General features: G+C 36.3%; 1 pseudogene; it reads right to left on the bottom strand.

Annotated features, from left to right (window-relative positions):
- Positions 1-1,142: 1,142 nt before the first annotated feature.
- On the bottom strand, positions 1,143-5,450 carry LOC129143267 (BCL2/adenovirus E1B 19 kDa protein-interacting protein 3-like; annotated as a pseudogene).
- Positions 5,451-20,085: the final 14,635 nt, after the last annotated feature.

Genomic DNA, 20,085 nt, shown 5'->3' on the forward strand with positions numbered 1-20,085 from the left:
TAGTTTTATGTAGTCTTCAGTAGACAACATTCATCCATGCAAATTAAACAGTATTTTCTACAATCATGTGAATATAAGGCCACACTATTTACTATGAATAAATCCCTTAAATAGTAATTTTAATATTGTTATTTATTCTTTTGAAATATAAAGTATTATAACTGAGTTAAGGTTACAGATAATTTAAAAAATGTATGCCATTACTAGTATATTAAGATTATTTATACTTAGATATTTATATCTAATATCCAAAGAAAATTTACTATCTAATTGTTACAGTAGATATTAATCTGACATGCTTATTAATTCATCCCATAGATATAATAATAGGTCATCTGGGCGTGATGGCTCACGCCTATAATCACAGCACTTTGGGAGGCCAAGGCAGGTGGATCACCTGAGGTCAGAAGTTTGAGACCACCCTGACCAACATGGAGAAACCCCGTCTCTACTAAAAAAAAATACACAATTAGCCGGGGATGGTGGTGCATGCCTGTAATCCTAGCTGCTCGGGAGACTGAAGCAGGAGAATCACTTGAACCTGGGAGGTGGAGGCTGCAGTGAGCTGAGATTGCACCATTGCACTCCAGTCTGGGCAACAAGAGCAAAACTCTGTCTCAAAAAACAAAACAAAACAAAAAGATAGAGTAGTAGGTTAGCAAAATTTTACATTCTATTTTCTTTGTTGTTTTTGAGATCGAGTCTGGCTCTGTCACCCAGGCTGGTGTGCAGTGGCATGATCTCAGCTCACTGCAACCCCTGCCTCCTGGGTTCAAGCGATTCTCTTGCCTCAACCCTAAGTAGCTGGGATTACAGGTGTCTGCCACCATGCCTGGCTAGTTTTTGTATTTTAGTAGAGATGGTGTTTCACCGTGTTGGCCAGGCTGGTCTTCAACTCCCGACCCAGGTGATCCACCTGCCTCAGCCTCCCAAAGTGCTGGGATTACAGGTGTGAGCCACCGCATCCTGCCTCACAGCCTATTCTTATGTTTTACTATATTTGGAATGCCACTCTTACAGAACAAATCAATGCAAGTGATGTGACTACCCAAAAATCATGAATCATAATAGTCTCCAGTTAGATATGTTGCAATCTCAGATATAGTTCTACTATGTAAACAGAGTCAAATTCCAATTCTTTATCAAAAAGTGCTGGCGAAGGTTGCCTGATGTGTTCCAGTGTAGATCCTCAATCCAATGGCCAGCAGATGAGAGCAGCAGAGATGGAAGAAAAATCTTAAGAAATTCTGCTGAGAATATGCCCCCTTTCTTCATAACACTGTGTTTCTTGTGTTGAGAGCGGCTGTGCATTTTGGGTGTTTAGAGAGAAACTGTCTCAGGGGAGTATTTTCTGGTCGACTTGGCTAATATTATATGTAATCTGAATATTTCTTTCAGATACTTTTAACCTCTTAATACAATTTTATTCAGACTGAGAGCTGTTTTTCTCTTCAATGCTTTTGGTGTCTGTCTTCAGAAGGGACACCCAAAAGTGTCTCATGGTGTTTCTGAGTAAGTTGGGCTGTCACAATGAGAACTCTTTGGCACTCTATCCAGACCCATGCTGGGAATCCAGCAGTATTTTTTTGTCACCATTATAAATAGAAACATAGCTGAAACATTGCTCCCATTTCCATTATTGCAAAAGTGCAATCCTACCCAGGAGTCCTGCAGGTTCTCCTCCTGCAGTTCAGGGACGCTGCTCCATAATGTGACACTGGAGTGCAGCTGTGGTGGTTGGAGTCCATGTGGAATGTTGGCTGCCAGCTGTGTGCTGTGAGGTGTGCCTCAGTGGTAGATGGTAGGGGAAGAGATGGGACACAGGCCACCAGGACAGGGCAAGCAGGATTATTGCAGCCCGTGGCCTAGGGAGTAGGGACCCTTTGCTTTGAAATGTAAATAGCCAAAAGAATAGTATCCTATTTCACAGTGTCTGTAAAAGAACCAGAGCCTACTTTCAGCAGGCACCTGGCTGTAAGTTGCAAAACTACCTCCTATCATGAAGATGTCAGAAGTTTATTTTTCCTTTCAATATAACCAATTAACATACACAGATGGCCTCCCCAATTACCAGGTGAACTTAGGATAAACTGTGTATGACAAATGGTGCTGTCAAGTCTTCTACTTGAGGACTAATTATAGAGAACTTTCTGTCTTTGCAATCTCTTGAGCAGATTGTCTGTGATTCTTGTCACATCACATTCTGGTTTTATTGTGCAATAAAACACCTTTCTTTCTGTTCTGTTATTGTGGGGTTTTTCTAGGATTGGAGATAATTTTCCTTTTAATTATATTTCTCAAACCCTGTTCACAAGTACCAGACATTGTGTATATGTATAAATTGCCCACCAAGCTTCATTTTAGAGAAGGCTTTCCCCCTCAGGCTTCCAGTCAACTCAGTCAGTTGTGCTTCAAAGTGCACACTGCCCCCAGAGTATGCAGGCAGACTTGTGTCTCTGCCTGTTTCACATCTATAGTCCTCTAAAACCACTCGTAGAGAGGTTAAGCCTTTCTACAAGTGGTTGACAAAATTCACAGGACAGTAATCAGCCATTTCACCTCTTTCAGTGACCATAGTGTCTTCAGGCCTGAAACTGAGTTGGAGACTATTAGGCCCAGAAGAACAATTAGGGTGACATGTGTGCACTGAGTAAACGTGAGTATCTCAAAGTTCCTCTTTCTCCTCCTCCCCAAATTCCCATAAATGTGCAGTTAACACCTGCCATTTCTCCATCCATCCAGGACCTAAATCTACAATACCAAATTCTGAATCTCGGTCTTGAGATTAGAGGAAAAAGAATAACTTTGATCTGAGGATTGCAAGTCCTTTTAGTTTTATCAGGATCGGAGAGACATAAAAATGAGAACATAATTATGTTCTACTGCCTCCTTTGAGCTACATGTTTACCTCTTGAAACTGTTTGCTATTCTTACAAGTAGATATAAATTAACCTAATAATGCCACACTAGATGTTATAAGCAATACCTCACAGCTTAAAAATATATAGCCAATTAGTCATCAATGTTATCTTTGTAGATCGAGAAGAATTTCTGACAAACAACTTTGTTTCAGTCCACTCCCTGTCCCTCTCTTTTGCCTTGTAAATCCACTTGTAACTGCTGCTAATTAAAGTGTACATTCAAGGAAACTTAAATCTATGCTCCCAGATTTCAATCCTCAGGCTTGGCCCAAATAAACTCTCTACTTAAATGAGTGTTGTCTTAACCTTTTCTTTTTAGGTTGACATATCATGTCCTAGAGCAGACTTTATGATGGAAACTTTTTTTTTTTTTTTTTACTCTCCTTGCTGTAACACCAAAGAATGAAGAGTCAGGTTGATCTTACCTGTAATCTGTACATAAGAGCTGAGCTCTCCCTGGGATTCACAGGAGAGAGCCAGATTTTGGATTGAGAATGTACAGAAAACCCATAGGAGACATTTTCTGATCTGTGAGATGTCAGCATAGAAATCTTAAAGCCCTCCTTTCAGAGTGTATCCCTTTGAGCTTTCCAGATCTTTTCCAGTGACCTGCTATGTTTATGTGAGAGGCTGCTGGTGTAAATAGAATCTGGTTGCACAATCTGTAAGTGTAAACATGCATGTCAGCAGGGAGAGATCAAAGCCACAAAATACCCAGAGCAATGACATAAGTTTACCTATTTGTAAAATGTGATACTGGAGTAGAGTATTCTTGTCCTTTCTCTTACCTAAGACCTAGCTAATCAGAACAGGTGATATCACACATAGATGCAGGTTCTGGAGCTGTACCAGGGAAGTTCCATTTTCTGTTTAGAATCAGCTTGAGTCTTTCCTACCTGGATCAACATGTGGTCATCAGTCCATGGTCACTAGGAATCCTCTCACAATCACCCGGGAATCTTTAAGACATTTCAGGATGTCCTGTACACACTTGGGTCAGGCTGGCAGGAGTGTCTAATTCTGCTTCCATGTTAGAGGAAGAGAAATGAGTCATTCAGTGTCTGTTCCTTCTTTTGTAGAAATAATCTCCTTGGTTGGTACCTGGACGAGAGTTTCTCCAGTTTCCTTGGCAAAAAATTCAGGAGTTCTGGAGACTCAGACTGATAAACAAATTGCCTCCATTTCATATGGCTTTTAGAAAAATAGATGAAGCAGTCATGGTCCCTGTCACTCAAAAACTTTCAGTCTAGAGCAACTGGATAAATAGTTTAATTAAGCATCATATAGTCAATACAATAAAGTGGGAGTGTTAAGGGGACTTGGGCAATGGCTCTGATGTTGTTGTGACTTCTGATGTCACCACCTGAAGAGCTATTCTCAAACAGGAGAGTTATTTGTATTTCTATTGCTTTTACCTTGCTAAGAATACATATTTTCTAATAAAATTATCCTAGAAACCCCTAAAAATTTTGGTTAAATTGCTTGTTATTATACATTATAAAATAGAGTAGTGGCTAAATGGATTAAAATTATACAAACTCTTAAGTTTCTCTTGGACAGGCTTAGGAAAGACAGAACAAGTACTCCAGCAGAATAGAGATCATAATTCAACATAGGACAGTTTCTCCACCCCAGCTCTGTCCAGATTCACCCTTTTCTGAGACTCATTCAGGTCTGGTCCCACCCTGGAGTCTCTCCTCACAGAACTCATTAGAGGAGACCAGAGATTTGGGAGGTGGCTCCTGCTGCCTCTCCAGAGCTTATGCTCACAATATTCTGAAACCCAAAAGCAGATAAATTAGAGCAATAAACTATATATTTTGAGGTCTTAACTTCTTTCTTTCTAATTAAAACCAGTGCTTGTAGAGACATTCCATCCCAGTAGTTACTCCACAAGTCACAAGAAAGTAAATAGAAACACACTAAAAAATCCCTCTAAACTACACTTAACCCTTTCCTTTCTGTATCCCTCCCATCTGTCTATATTTATCTCTTATGCTATACATTTTTTAAAAAATGAGTGAGAGGCCAGACTCTGTGGCTCATGCCTGTAATACTAGCAATTTGGGAGGTCGAGGTGCGTGGATCACTTGAGGTCGGGAGTTCGAGATCAGCCTGACCAATATGGAGAAACCCCATCTCTACTAAAAATACAAACTTAGCTTAGTGTCGTGGTGCATGCCTGTAATCCCAACTACTCGGGAGGCTGAGGCAGGAAAATCGTTTGAACCCAGGAAGCGGAGGTTGTGGTGAGCTGAGATCGTGCCATTCCACTTCCAGCCTGGGCAACATGAGTGAAACTCTGTCCCCCCCACCCCCCGAAAAAAATCAATAAGAGATAAACAGGGAAGAAAACAATGCTGGCCCCTTCATCTAAATTCTGAGAATTATTGAACACTTAGTACCCAACTCTCAAGTTGTTTTGAAGATTAAATCACATAATGTGATGTTCCCAGCACAGTGCTCTGTAACACACTCCGGAGCACATAGTACCTGCTTAATAAGCATTGCATAAGTATATGTGTACATGTTGCTTTTCAGTGCAGACTTACTCACACATTGTTGCCTTCTCCTGTCTCTGTAAACTTTAAAGAGCTAGCAAAGAATGTGGTTTTTCAGGATAGAGATTGATTGTTTATTTGATCAGAAGTATTTGTGTTGTGATGAGTGATGAGTGTGAGAGTCTGTTCCATGCCTGCTTTTTCTAGCTAAATGCTACTAATGATGGGTCTGGGGAAGCTACATCAGCATTGACAGGAGATGTGTTTAAAATGCCCTTTCATGGATGCTTTTAAAACCTGCAGAATCACATTACATAGTGTGGGGCCAGGGTTACCAAATGATTTATATGCACATTGAAGTTTGAGAGGCAATGCTTAGCTAAGTGGTTCTTGGCCCAGGCTTCTAATTAAGATTCCATGGCCAGGTTGCAGAAATCTTTTCACTTGTGCCCTTCCCGCAGGCTCTGTATATTGTTCTGGGTGGAAGCATCCTTGTTGATATAATTAAGTGCCTCATGTGACTCCAGGTTGAGGCCAGGGTCAACCACGAGGAATTCAAAATACATTCATGAGAGTTGAGTTCAAACTTTATTCCAAAGGGAGGTCACAGGCTCTGCTATGGTTGGATTTGGTAGGTACAAGTTAGTGTGGCCCATATCCCCATTGCTGTAGCAGAAATTGTGGCATCTGTGGCAGGAAAAGAGAAAGATAAATTTTGAACTTTGTGGAGGAGCTCACTGTCCTTGAATCTCACCTGTTATAAAGAACATAAATGGGTGGACATTTTTCTGCATGCCTGGATCTTTCTACCTGTGTTTGTGGTGGTAGCAGGTGAAGAGATTGTGCTGATTCATTTAAAGGCATATTCCCAAGATGCAGGTGTGACTTGTCCAGAGAATATCACCTGAGAAGAAATCCTAGAGAAGGATGATGAAGAGAAAAATGGCTTTTTCTCAGGTGACTGTGTCTCAGATTAGGAGCAGTGTTCACTCTGCCTCCTGGAATGCCATATGTTTTGAACTTACAAACCTGTACTTCTTGACTTTATGCTGTTTCTCCCTATAAGTTTGTTTAAACATTTTTTCTTCTCATGATAGTCAAGCAACTCTGAAATATATTATTTTCTATATACTAGAGTCTTCTCGACATTCTCTTCTTCTCTGCCATGCGGAATTCTCAGCATTAATTATGACTCGTAATATTAAAAATATTCCCTTTGGCTGGGCGCGGTGGCTCATGCCTATTATCCCAGCATTTTGAGAGGCCGATGTGGGTGGATGACCTGAGGTCAGGAGTTCGAGACCAGCCTGGCCAACATGGTGAAACCCTGTCACTACTAAAAATACAAAAGATAGCTGGGCATGGTGGCGGGTGCCTGTAATCCCAGCTACTTGGGAGGCTGAGGCAAGAGAATCACTTGAACCTGAGAGGTGGAGGTTCTGGAGGTTGCAGTGAGCCTACATCGTGCCACTGCACTCCAGCCTGGGCAACAGAGGGAGACTCCATCTCCAAAGAAAAAAAAAAAAAAAGAAAAATACCCTTTGTTGCTGGTGCTGGTGCACATGGAAAGGTATGGATACCCAAGATTCCTACTGGGGAAGAGGTAGGGTTCTTAGATATTCATGAAAAAGGGGAATATGTAATGTTGAAGTTCTGTCTGTGTGCTCCATCAACTCCATGTGGAACAGTATTAAAATATGCACATTTGAACAGGATGGTATTTATTACCCAGAATAATTCAGAAAGTTTTGAAAAAAATAATTAGAAGATACTCGCTTTCTAGACTGCTGAAGAAAGTCTGCGTAAATACTTTAATAGAGATTACACAACATGAGCGATTACTGTAGTTTGCATTTTGCATAAAACTTGTTTCTTTATGATTAGATTTGAATTATAATTTGCTTCTTTGGCGGGGGCCAGTATCACAGCAGTGATATTGTGTCCTTCTGTGAGCATCAGCGCATGATGAAAATTTGTTCTGTTATAATTGGTGTTAATTTGATTCGTTTAGTTAAATAGTTCTCTGAGAATTTTTTTCCACTGTAGAGTTATTTTTCTCTTCATTATTGAGTACCTTGGGGACATTTACCAGCTGATGTGAATAAAGCATCCCATGTAATCTGGAAGTTCTCTTTTCTTCTTAGATTGTCTTTGCATATGTCTTTCTTTAAAAAGTGAAGTCTCTCATCTTTGTTTACTGGTCATAAAAACCCAGGCTCTGTCAGTTAATGAATGTTTGACAAAATATTTATCTTGGGCCAGAAAGATTGGTGTCACTTGTGAGCTTGTTAGAAATTCAGAAACTCAGGTTTTACCTCAGGTTTCTTGAAACAAAATCTGAATAAAAAGATCTCCAGTTTATTGTTGTACACATTAAAATTTGAGAGGTACTTTATAACTAAGCCTGACTTTCTAATCTGAGAAATATACAGAACTTATACTGTATGATTAAATGGAGCACTCAAAAATGTACATGTCTATGTTCCTGTTGTTAATTTTGTACTTTATCATTCAAAAAATATCATCAATACACTACACTGGTATTGTGAATCTTATGCTCTCTTTTCTCAGAGATAGAGAATACAACAGAGAATATTTCTTTGTTGGGAATTATTTTATAGGACAATTTCAGTCGTATAAGTCAGAATCAGTTGTCTTCACTCATTTTATCTTGAGTCAATTTAAGAATTCTGCCCATGGCCACTTGAAGTGGGTGTGTGTGTGTTTTCAGGGACTGTTGACATTCAGGGATGTAGCCATCGAATTCTGTCTGGAGGAGTGTCAATACCTGGATGCTGCTCAGCAGAATTTGTATATGGATGTGATGTTAGAGAACTACAGAAACCCGGTCTTCTTGGTTGAGGATAACTTCAATATAGAATTCCTAATTTACCCTAAAGGTTTCATTTTCTTCCTTTGTAGGATGTGTTTTGGTAATTTCTGCTTTGCATGAGTGAATTTCAGATCCCTGTTTTCAAGACAATCTTGTGGATTTTTTGGTGTGGAAAATAAATTCTTTAGGTTGTTTCATTTTGACCTGAATTTTCCCCTTTTCTGAGTTTATCTATATTATTCATTCTAGATAAGTGGTAATTTCAGAAATTTAGTGACATAAAATAATGTTGTCCACACCTTAAAATTCAATTGCCACCATCAATTTTTGATTCAGTAATACTGGGGAGTGAAACAGAGGACCCTCATATTTAATGTACTTTCTGAATACACTAAAGGTTCTGTCAGTAAAAAGTATTTTGGAATTAATTTTCTAGAATCTTCTATTATGACCTCTTTTCTCTACTTAGCACAGTATTAGGTTGGTAAATGGAGAATCCCAGGAAAAGTCATGCTCATGCTGCTTTTTAAAATAAAACAGGTATTGTCTTCTCTAAGCCAGACCTGGTCACCTGTCTGGAGCAAAGGAAAAAGCCATGGAGTATGAAGCACCCAGGTAGGTGAAAGCGAATGAAGAAGAGGATGACATAGATGAGGCATCCAAAGGCCGAGAGGAACCCGGACTTTAACATGTGATTTGCAAAGCTGTGCTCCAGTGGAAATCCTTTCTGAGAAGCCTGGGTTTTTTCACTTGTTCTCACATAGGGGCATCCTCTGTCCCATGCTCTCTAATGACTCTACATTTTCTTCAATAATTTTTCTTCAGATTTGCAGTGAGAGCCAAAGTTCTCTTTATGGCTTATAAAACAGTGCACAATATGACTACTTTTATTGCTTTTGGGGATATACAAATAACTGCATATTTTTTAGAAACCCTGTGTTTAACCATTTTTAAGTTCTCTTTCTGCATTGTGTCTGAAATATGTAAAAGTAGTGATATTGAGATTTGGTTCAGAAATCCCAGAAATACAACACACATATGTTGTATGTTTTCTGCTTTATAGTTTCTTATTTTATGGAGGTTTCAAATGTGTTCCTACAGAAATTCATACTCGGTAATTTATTCAGAATATTAAGTATCTCTTTAAGAATATCTAATGTTATTTGAATTGAAATTTTTATTCTTTTAGTACTAACTGAGGTTGGTAATTTCAATTCTGTCTTAATTTCTCAACTGTAATATAATGTAGATATTTCCTACATTTCTACAATTCACTATATCAGGGAACTTAGAACATTACTGAGCATACGTTAAGCTCCCACTTCTTTCCTTGTTTTTTAAATTACTATTTTGTAATTTTATCTTGTTCAGGATAAAGTTTACCAGAACTGTAATTTATATGTGTGTATATATATGTAGGTGTGTATTGTGGATTTTTTTACAAATAAAAATTGTATATATATTTATTGTGTACAATGTAATGACTTACTGCATGTGTATATTGTAAAATGATTAGCACAACTATGTTTATGAGCATTTTTATCACCTTTCCTCACATAGGTACCTTTTTTGTAATGAAAACCTCTAAGATCTGCTGACACCAAATTTTAAGCATACAAAAATTTAGTGTTAACTGTATCATGAAGCTATACATTACATTTGAAAAACTTACTCATAACAGAAAATTTGTGTATTTTCAATATCTTTTTATTTTCTCCCATATCTAGTCCCTGACAACTTCCATTGTAGTCTCTGCTTCTGTGAGTTCAGCTTTCTTAGATTCCCCATATAAGTGAGAATGAGCAGTATTTCTCTTTCTATGTCTGGCTTATTTCCCTTGGCATAATGTCTTCCAGTTTTACCCATGTTGTTGAAATGGCAAGATTTTGTTATTTTTCAGGCTAAATAATATTCTATTGTTTATTTATACCAGCTTTTCTTAATTCAGCATCCACAAACATTTAGGTTTTTTATACCTTGGCAATTGTGAATAATGCTGCAACAAATATGGTGGTACAGATATGTCTTCAAGGTACTTATTTCATTTCCTTTTCTTATATACACAGTATTATATGCACAATACTACTATTGCTAGATTGTGTAGTAGTTCTGTATTTCAGATAACCTCTATTGGTTCTTGTAATGACTCCCTCAATTTATAACTCTCCAAGAATGTACAGAATTTTTTTCTTCAAAGTGTTGTCAACACTTGTTATGTTTCTTCTTTTTACATTATCCATTTAACATGTTTGAAATGATACTCATCATGGTTTTGATTTGCAATTGCCTGATATTTGGTGATATTGAGTACTTTATGGCTTATGGCCATATGTATGGCCATTTGTATGTCTTCATTGGACAAATATCAGTTTAGATTTTTGCCTATTTTGTACTGGGTTACTGTTGTTTTTGCTTTCAATCTGCTTGCATTTCTTATATATTTTGTATATCAATCTTTTATCAGATGTATGGTTTGCAAATATTTTTTCCCATTCTACAAATTTTTTTATTTTATTGTTCCCTTTTCTGTGCAGAAGGTTTTTAGTTTGATGCAGTCCAGTTTGTTTATATTTGCTTTTGTTGCTGTACTTTTGGTATTATGTCTAACAAATTATTGTTAAGACCATATCATGAGGGTTTTCCATGTATTTTTTTTCAGGTTTTTTAACGATTCATATTTAAGTCTGTAATTTAACTTTTAGCATGGTGTAAGAAAAATAAGCTAATTTTATTCTTTTGCCTGGAGGTATCCACTTTTTTCAGAACCAAATATTAAAAAGACTATACTTTGTTCATTGTGTATTTTTGGTGCACTTGTCAAAGATTAGTAAACTTTATATGCCTGGGTTTATTTCTTGGCTCTATTCTGTTCCATTGGTTTTTTGTGTCCATATTTTGCATGTATCATCCTGTTTTTTTTTACTACAATCTTAAAATATAGTTTGAAATCATAAAGTATGAAGTTTGGTTGCTTTGTCCCTTTTCCTCTAGATTGCTTTGGTTTTTCAAAGCCTATCGTAGTTTCATGTAAATTTTAGAATTGTAATTTCCATTACTGTGAAAAATGTCACTGGATTTTTAATAGAGAGTTCATTGAAACTGTAGATCACTTTGAATCATATGGCGCTTTATAATATTTATTCTTCCAGTTCATAAACTTGAAATCTTTTTGCATTTGTTTGTGACTTCTTCCATTTCTTTCATCAATATATGTTTCAGTGAAAAGATCTTTTGTTAAATTTATTTTTCAGAAATTTATTATTTTAATTCTATAGGAAATGAGATTGTTTTCTTCCTTTTTTATCAGATGGTTTGTTGTTAGCATATGGAATCATAACTGATAATTATGTGTTAATGTTATATATTGCTAATTTTCTGAGGGCATTTGTTATTTTTTGATGTATTGTTTATGGTTTCCTATATATAAGATCATGTCACCTACAAACAGCAACATTTTAATTTTTTTCCTCAATTTTAATGTCATTTTTAGGGTCATTTTCTTGACTAATTCTTCTGCAAAGTACTTTCACTGCTATGTTAAAATAGAAACATTGACAATGGAACCATGTAGCCTTACCCCGGTGTCTATAAATTTGAAGAAGCAAACAGCTCTTTAATTTTTTATAAACTGGTTTCAGGAGGTACAGATCTTCTTTTGTTGGGTCCCCAGGGTAATGGGATGCCCTATGAGCTTGTAGTAGGGAAGAGTTTATAACTGTGTCACAAGGCTGCTGGGTATGCAGTGGATTCAACCTTCAAGTGGCTTTTTACCAGGGGCTTTGGTTGTTGTGATTCCCATCTAATGTCTGGGTGGGCTGGATTTCCTTCAGGACTTTTATTTATAGTGCAGAAACTAGGACAGATTTCTGCAATTGGGTGTGCATATGGTGGACCTTATATCGGGATGTGGTAAGTGTGGCTACCACTGAGTATTTGGAAGTTTTTTTCCACATCACTGTGTGGGTTTGAACTGTGGCAAAGACAGCTGAAACTGAGTCACTGAACTCCTTCAGCGGCCACAGTAGAGGCCAAGGTCTGCAGGCCACAGTAGAGGCCCAGCTGGAGTGCAGTGGCACAATCTTTGCTCACTGCAACCTCCGCCTCTCAGGTTCAAGCAATTCTCCTGCCTTGGCCTCCCAAGTAGCTGGGATTATAGGTGCCTGCCACCATGCCCAGCTAATTTTTTTGTGTTTTTAGTAGAGATGGGGTTTCACCATATTGGCCAGGCTGATCTCTACCTCCTGACCTCAGGTGATCCGCCTGCCTTGGCCTCCCTAAGTTCTGGGATTGCAGGAGTGAGCCACCATGCCCAGCCTTCTTGGCTGATTTTCAACAGTTGTCTTATTATGTGAAGGTGAGTTGTCATAGAAACAGTGGTATATTCACTAGGTGTTTAATGATAAATATATATATTTTCTTTGTGTGAGAGAAACACTTTAGTGATTTGAAGGTGATTTATATTTATATATTTATATATTTTATGATTTATAGAAAGACCTATATCACTTTTAGTTGTTTTCAAAAAAAAATGTGAAAACACATAACATAAAATTTACCATCTTAAAGCTTTTTAAGTCTATATTTCAGTGCTGAGTGTGGTGGAGGCTCATGCCTATAATGCCCGTACTTTGGGAAACTGAGGCAGAAGTATTGCTTAAGCTGAGGAACTTGAGACCAGCCTGTGCAGCATATAGAGAGCCCTTCCCCACAAAAATTTAAAATTATCCAGGTGTTGGGTTGTCCACCTGTGGTCCTAGCTCTTTGTGAGGCCGTGGCAGGAGAATCACTTGTGCATGGGAGGTTGAGGCTGCAGTGAGTATTGATTATATGACTTCATTCCAGCCTGCAGGACAGAGGGAGAACCTACCTCAAAAAAGGTGTACATTTTAGTGATTAAGAGTATTTACATTGTTATGTAAAGACCTCTAGAACTTTTACGTCTTCTAAAATTAAGACAATACCCATTAAGTAACAACTGCCCATTTTACCCTCTCTTTAGACCTTGAGTAACACCATTCTCCTTTCTGCTTCTATTTGACTACTTATGATGACTCATATCACGGAATCATATAGTATCTGTCACTTTATTACTATCTTATTTCAGTTGACATAATATTCTCAACGTTTATGTAAGAATGTGACAGATTTACTAATTTAAGGCTGAATAATATTCCACTGTATGTATATGTCACATTTTTAATTTGTTTATCAGTCAAGGGATATCTGGGTTACTTCTGCCTTTTGGCTTTTGTAAATATTGGTATAATATATTTATATATATAGTATATATATAAATATATGTGTATATATTTATATATAATATATTGGTATAATAAATATATTATACCAATATTTATATATTTAATATATATAAAATATATATTTATTTATATAATATATATTTATTTAATATATATTATATTTATATATAAAATATATAAATATTGGTATATTTATTATACCAATATTTGAAATATATATTCAAATATATCTTCCACGTTCTTTGTTTGAATATAGATTTATATTTGGAGTATACATTTATATTTATGTTTGAATATAGATTTATAAGTGGAATTCTTGGATTCCATTTATATATATATTAATATATAAAAATGTATTTTATATTCCAGTCAAATAATATGATTTATATTTGAATCTAGGTTTATAAGTGGAATTATATAATTTAAATTTTAAGAAACTTTCATAATATGATGGTTGCATCCTTTTTCCCCACCAACAATTCACATGAGTTTTAATTTCTTTACATCCTCAACAGATTCTGCATTTTAAAAATTTATCATGGCCATTCTAATGGGTATGAGGTGGTTTTGTTTTGGATTGTAATTTTGTTTTGTATTTCTCTACAACTGGTACTTTTTTTGCATTATTTTAAGTGCTTTTTTCTACTTACATATATATTTTTGATTAAACATCAGTTCAATTCTTTGTCAATTTCTAAATCAATTTATTCATTGTTACTTTTTCAGTTTTAGTTGTTTATAATTCTGAATATTAACTCATCACATGTAATTTGCGAATATTTTCACCCATTTCTTCGGTGGCAGTGTCATTCTACTAAATATTTTCTTCGGTGTGCAGAAAATTTGAAGTTTAGCACAGTTAAATTTTGAGGGTTTTTATGTTTTTCATAAGTATGATGTCATATCTACAAAAAAGTGCCAAAACCAGTGTTCTGTATTTTCCCTATTTTTTTCTTCTAAGAGTTGTATTAGTTATATGTTCTTTAGTTTCATTATTTTATTTAAAATGTGCAAGAAAATAATCCAACTTTATTTTTTTCAGTGTAGATACTCAGTTTTCAACATCATTTGTTGAAGATATTTTCTTTTCTCTATTGTGTAGTCATGGCAACTTTGTGGAAGATTATTTGATTATATAAAGAAAGGTTCATTTCTGGGCTATTTTGTTCTATCATCTGTTTATTTGTCTCTGTTAGTACCACATTGCTTTTGTTTATTATAGCTTTTTAATATATTTTGAAATCAGGAAATATAATGCCTCTTTGTTCTTTCTCATGGGTGTTTGGCTAGTTTTAGCTCATAATCAATTTAAAAAGTTTTAAACAATATTTCTGGTCAACAATGTACCATTGGAATTTCTTCACCACCGTGAGTTGTTTTCACATTTAGATTAAATTATCTGGACCTTGAGCAAGAATATATTAAAGAGTGTGTTTTATTTCCATATATTTTTGAATTTGCCAGTTTATCTCTTGATTTTGATGTCTAGTTTCATTTTATTTTAGTCAGAAAACATAACTATAATTTTGGTCATCTTAAATTTATTTATTTATTTTTGTTGCTATTGAGAGACAGATTCTCACTGTGCCACTCAGGCTGGAGTGCAGTGGTACAATCTTGGCTCACTGCAGCCTCAGCCTCCGAGGCTCAAATAATCCTCCCACCTCAGCATCGCAAGTAGTTGGGACTACATACGTGTGCTTTCATGCCTGGCTAGTTTTTTGATTTTTTGTAGAAATGCAGGTTCTCACTATATTGCCCAGGCTGGTTTTGAAATCCTGGTCTCAAGTGGTCTTTCCTCCCAAAGTGCTGGGGGCTACAGGCCTGCGCAACCACACATGGCCAGGCTTCTTAAACTTAATAAGACTTGTTATGTGTCCTAACAGAATGCACCAAGTTCAAACAAGAATATTGTGTAATCTGTTCCTTTTTACTGGAGAGTCCTGTACATATTTTTAATGTGTAGTTGGCCTATGATATGATTTGGATGTTTGTACCCTTCAAATCTCATGTTGAAATGGGATTCCCAATGTAGGATGTGGATCCTTGTGTGATGTGTTTGGGTCATGGGAGCAAATCTCTTGTAAATGACTTTGCACCATCCCCTTGGTGATCAATAAGTTCTCACTCTGTTAATTCACATGAGAGCTGCGTGTTTAAAGAACCTGGCACTTTCCTTTCATGCTTGCTCCCTCTCTCCCCATGCAATATGTCTGGTTTCTCTTTGCCTTCACTATGATTGTAAGCTTACTTAGACCCTCACCAGATGCAGATGCTGGCACCACACTTATTGTACATTTTGCATAACTATGCAGAAAATAAATCTTTTTTCTTTATAAATTACACAGTCTTAGGTACTTATTGCAATACAAAATGAATTAATACAATTTATAATGTCATCCAGGTTTTGTTCTCTTATTGATGTTTTATCTAAACTTTCACTCATTATTAAAGTGGGGTCTTAATGTCTGTAATTATTATGTTGCTATGTATTTTTTGCTTCACTTCTGTCAATATTAGCTTTATATATTTTGGAACCCTGATCTTTTAAATAGATATAATAGTTATAGATTCCTGGTAAATGACCAATGTTACCATTATATAGTAACAATCTTTACCTCATGCTAGTTTTTGATTTACAGCGTATTTTGTCAAATATAATTTATGACCACCTCACTTAATTGTGGATACTGTTTGCATGGAATATGTTTTTTCATTCTGTTTCATTCAACCTATTTGACTCAAAGTTAAAGTGAGTCTCTTGAAATCCTGGTCTCAAGCAATCTTCCACTCCTGGCCTCCCAAAGTGCTGGGGCTACAGGCGTGAGCCACCACACCTGATTAGTCTTCTTAAACTTAATAAGGCTTGTTATGTGTCCTAACAGAGTACACCAAGTTCGAACAAGAATATTGTGTGATTTGTTGCATATTGTGTGATTTGGTTTGTTCTTATTCCATTGGGCCATTTAATTTCTTATTATTAGTTTAATCAATTTACATTTAAAATGATTCCATAGAGAAATGAAGTTATTATTACCATTTTGATTGTTATTATTTTCTGTGTTTCTTGTAGAGATGTTTTCCATAATTTCCTATTTTACTGTCTTAATTTTTGCTTTTTTGAGTTTGTAGTGTTATGCTTTGTTTCCTTTCTCATTTTGTATTGCATACTTTCTATAAACTTGTAATTATCTAGGTAATTGGAGATTATGTAAAACATTTTAAAGTTATAACAATATTAGTATGTCATAACTTCAGTTGAATACAAAAACTATACCTCTTTACATCCTGTAGTGGGTTTTTTGTTTGTTTGTTTTGTTTTGTTTTTGAGATGGAGTCTCGCTCTGTCACCCAGGCTGGAGAGCAGTGGTGTGATCTTGGCTCACTGCAACCTCCGCCTCCCAGGTTCAAGCAATGCTCTGCCTCAGCCTCTCGAGTAGCTGAGATTACAGGCAACCACCCCCACGACCGGCTAATTTTTCATATTTTTAGTAGAGATGGGGTTTCACCATCTTAGCCAAGCTGGTCTTGAACTCCTGACTTCGTGATCCACCCATCTCATCCTCCCAAAGTGCTGGGATTACAGGCATGAGCCATTGTGCTCAGGCTTACATCCTGTAGTTTTTTATTATTACAAATATTATTTTATATTGTGTATCTATTAACAGATTTATGCAGATTTTTTGTTGAAATTCTATAGCAGAATTTTAAGAGATTTTGCTTAATGATTATGGTAGTAAACAATTGTATATGTGTTTATATATTTACATTTAACAAAGTTTATAGTTTCATGTAGTTTTTTAAGGTTGTTCAGCATCATTATATTTTTCAACATATGGACTCTTTTTGGCAATAAAAAAATAAACAGCATCTCATTATGTTACTCAGGCTCATCTTGAACTCTTAGCCTCAACTAATCTGCCTGCCTTGGCCTCCCAAGTCTCTGGGATTACAGACATGAGCCACTGGTGCCTGGCCACCATGTAGCATTTCTTGTGGGACCATGCCTGTGGTGATAAATACCTTCACCTGTTGTTTATTTTGTAAGTTCTTTATTGTTTCCTTATTTTTAATTCCAAATAATTTCAAAGCAAACATTATTGATTGGTATTAGTTTTTCTTTTATCACATTAAAATTTGGAAAGTTCTCATCCTCTTTTATCTTCAAATAACCCCTGTAACTACTTTTTCTCTACATTCGTCTTCTAAGATTTCTTTTCCAAATGTAGTAATCTACTTAATGGTGTTCAGTAGGTTTAACATTCCATGTTTTCATTTTGTTTTGCAATTTTATTTTATTTCATTTTATTTTTTTTGAGACACAGTCTTGCTCTGTCGCCCAGACTGGAGTGCAGTGGCACGATCTCGGCTCACTGCAAGCTCCGCCTCCCAGGTTCACACCATTCTTCTGCCTCAGCCTCCCTAGCAGCTGGGGCTACAGGCACCCACCAACATGCCCAGCTAATTTTTTGTATTTTTTGGTAGAGATGGAGTTTCACCATGTTAGTCAGGATGGTCTCAATCTCCTGACCTCGTGATCCGCCCGCCTCAGCCTCCCAAAGTGCTGGGATTACAGGCATGAGCCACCACTCCCAGCCATTTTTCTTTCTTTTTTGTTTCATATTTTAGAGTATGCCACGTCACATCAGTTAATTGTGTTTTTAGTTTTTATTTTGTATGACAATTGTGAATGACAATATTCAACTCTGTACACTTTAAGACAGCGTGGAGCCAAAGTTACATATGAATCAGACATATCTCTATTCCCAATATAATAATTTCTGTGTTTGTGTATACACATATTATTTCTGTATTGTTTATGACTTGTATGTTTGTGAGTGATCAATGGTCGTTTTATCTGAGTAGTCATAAAAATTCTCCTACTTCTAATATCTATTTGGGGATCTATTTTTGTGTGGGAGAAACACTTTTTTGATTTGAAGGTAATTTTAAAAACTGTCAATTTTGTCCCTTTTTTAAGGTATTATTACTGTTTACTTTTAATTATCAAGAACATAAAATTTAGAATCTTAATTTTAAAATATGTAGTTTATATTAATTATATTGACATTATTATACAATATATCTGTAGAATGTTTTTGTCTTGCAAAACTAAAACTGAATACACATTAAACAACTACTCAATTCTCCCATTTTCTGGCCCTTTACAAACAATTCTGTTTTCCTGTTTTTGAGTCTAACTACTTTAAATATCTCATGTAAGTGGATTCATACCATATTTTTTGTGGCTGACATATGTTATTCTGCATAATTTCATGAAAGTTTGTTATGGTTGTTAGAATATTTCCTTTTTTTTAGACGGAGTTTCGCCCTTGTTGCCCAGGCTGGAGTTCAGTGCAGCGATCTCAGCACACCACAATCTCCACCTCCCAAGTTCAAGTCATTCTCCTTCCTCAGCCTCCTGAGAGGAGGCTGGGATTACAGGCATGCACCACCATGCCCGGCTAATTTTTGTAAGTAGAGATGGTGTTTTTCCATGTTGGTGAGGCTGGTCTCGAACTCCCAAACTCAGGTGATTCACCCACCTCGGCCTCCCAATGTGCTGGGATTACAGGTGTGAGCCAGTGTGCCCAGCCTGTATTTCCTGTTTTTAAACACTGAGTAATATTCCATTATTTTTATGTTTCAAATTATATTTATCCAGTAATCTGGGGAGAAAAATTTGCATTGCTTTCACTTATTGCCTTTCAATAACAATGCTGTAAAAATTATGGATGTGCAGCCGGGCGCGGTGGCTCATGCCTGTAATCACAGCACTATGGGAGGCCAAGGTGGGTGGATCATAAAGTCAGGAGATCGAGACCATCCTGGCTAACACGGTGAAACCCCATCTCCACTAAAAATACCAAAAAATTAGCCGAGCGTGGTGGCGGGCACCTAGAGTCCCAGCTACTTGGGAGGCTGAGGCAGGAGAATGGCATGAACCTGGGAGGCAGAGGTTGCAGTGAGCCTAGATTGTGCCACTGCACTCCAGCCTGGGCAACAGAGCGAGTCTCCATCTAAAAAAAAAAAAATTATGGACGTGCAAATATCTCTTCCTGTGATTATATGTGTGAGAGTTTATATTTATACTACATTCTCTTTATTTGGTCTAGTTCACTTTTTATAACCAAACCAAATTGTTTTAAGTCTATATAATGTGTTTTGAAATCAGGGAGTTGTGATGCCCCCAACGTTGTTCCTCTCTTTGAAGATTATTGGATGTTTCATTGTTTCTTAAAATTTCATATAATTTGGGGGTTGCTTTTTCTATTTCTGCTAAAATAAAATTAGATATTTGAAAGGGATTGCATTAAATCTGTAGATTACACTCAGCAGTATGGGCATCTTCACAATATTAATTATTTTACCCTTTGATCATGCTGAATATTAATTATTTTACCCTTTGAGCATGCTGAAGAGTGTGTTGTTTAATTTTCATGTATTTGTAAATTTTTTAGTTTTGTTTTTGTTGATTTCTACTCTCATTCCATTTTGGTCATAAAAAGTAATCTATCAATTTCAATTTTTAAAGATTTAGTAAGTTTTTATTTTTATCATGGCCTGAC

Source organism: Pan troglodytes, chromosome 13 (assembly GCF_028858775.2).
Source record: "Pan troglodytes isolate AG18354 chromosome 13, NHGRI_mPanTro3-v2.0_pri, whole genome shotgun sequence".
NCBI classification, from domain to species: Eukaryota; Metazoa; Chordata; class Mammalia; order Primates; family Hominidae; genus Pan; species Pan troglodytes.